Here is a 2010-nt window from a genome sequence, read left to right on the forward strand (position 1 = left end):
TTGTTATTGTTGCTCTAATTGGTGGGTTTGTTGTTGTGTGATTTTAAATATGGGGTTTTGTATTTTTAATTTTTATACCGTCATCATTATTATGATTATCATCATACTATTCCTCTTCCAATTATATATTTTTTATGTTTGCCTTCGCTCTACCCCCCCCTTCAAATTTATTTTTTTTTTCCTATTAAACGAATCGAGTTTGTATACAAGAAAATGCGGGGCTTTTGACTTATTAATGATATTGATGAGTTTTGTGTTTATTTTCCTTCTGATTATGACTTTCTGTCATTTCTAGGAAATTGGTAATATTAATCTGATCTTATAGTCTCTTATATATCAAGTATTAAAGAAAATTATAGGAAATGTAGAACACATACATACACACATACACATATGCACACGCCACACACCCACACACACATACCACACACCACCACACACTCACACAAAACAAAGTAACAAAGCACAAACACCCCACACACACAACAAAACACAAAACACACACACACACCACGCCACACACACAACCACCCCCCAAAACACAACACACACAACACACACACACCACACAACAACAAAAACCCCACCAACACACACACACAAACACACACACTCGCACACACACACACTATTATCTCCTCTGGAAGGTTACGGAACAGAGAGCTATGTATGTCACCTTAGGACGGACCACACAGGAGCCCAGGTCCCATAAGCTGTAGACTGAGGACTTAGGACTTAGGACTTAAACCTGGACTTAAACCTGGACTTAAACTTAAAAACGGCATAGTTTTCCTTAAGAGAAAGTGTATTCCCAAACATCTTTCCTAAGCACCCCCCTCTCTCACCCCCCCCCCCAAAAAAAAAAAAAAAAAAAAAAGTCAAAGAAGGTAGACATAACCTACTTCCTGAATTTGGAAAAATTTGAGGTGGACAACTACATGTGAGGAAGAGAGGAAGGGGAAGATGAAGAAAAGAAAAAAAAGGGGAAAAGGGAGGGAAGAAAAGGGAAAAATGAAAAAAGAAATGGTGAAGGAAAAAGGGGGGGGAGGGGAGGAAGAGGAGGGAGAACAAAAATTGAAGAAAGAAGAAGAAGAAGGGGGAGGAGAGGGAAGAGGTATAATGATGAAGATGGTGATGAAGAGGAAAAAGAAAATGCAAATGGAGCAGAATAATAATAACAATAAGAAAAGTTTAAAGAGAATCGATCCATATTTTTCTATAAATCAAAAGCTAAAATAGGAAAAAGTTTTTAAAAAGTAAACCTTCGCCTTTTTTCGCATGAAGACAATTTTAAGATAACACTAGATAAAATTTTAAAAAAGAGAGAGAGGGGGGGAGAAAGAGAGGAGAGAAGGGAAAAAGAGAAGGAAAAGAGAGAGAGAGAGAGAGAGAGAGAGAGAGAGAGAGAGAAGGGGAGAGAGAGAGAGAGAGGAGAAGGGAGACAGAGAGGGGAGAGAAGAGAGAAGAGAGAGGAAAAGAAGAGAGGAAGAGAGGAGAGAGAGAGGGGGAAAAAAAAAAAAAAAAAAAAAAAGAAAGAAAGAAGAGAGAAGAGAGAGAAGAGAAAAGAGGAGAGAGGAGGAGAGAAAGAGAGAGGGAGAGGAGAGAGGAGAGAGAGAGAGAGAGAGGGGGAGGGGGAGAAAAAGAGGAAGAGAGAGAAAAAGGGGAAAAGAAAAAAAGAGATTAGATTCGAAACCCCTTTTGAAGACAATTTCGCGAGAGCAAACACACCAAAAAAAAAAAAAAAAAAAAAAAATCTAAAAGAAAACCCATAGAGATCAAACCTTTTTTTTTTCTAAACAGAAGGGGGGAAAAGGGCCCCCAAAAAACCCCCCCCCGGAAAAGGAATCCCCCAAAAAAACCTTTGCCCCCCCCTTGCATTTTAACCCACAAACAAAGCCAAACCCCCCCCCCCTCCCTTTAAAAAAAAGATTTTTTTTTTTTTTTTAAAGGCCCCCCCCCCCCCCCCAAAAAATTTTTTTTTTTTTTTTTTCCCCCCATTTTTTTTTTTTT

This window comes from Penaeus monodon, chromosome 8 (genome assembly GCF_015228065.2).
Source record: "Penaeus monodon isolate SGIC_2016 chromosome 8, NSTDA_Pmon_1, whole genome shotgun sequence".
In the NCBI taxonomy this organism is placed as follows: Eukaryota; Metazoa; Arthropoda; class Malacostraca; order Decapoda; family Penaeidae; genus Penaeus; species Penaeus monodon.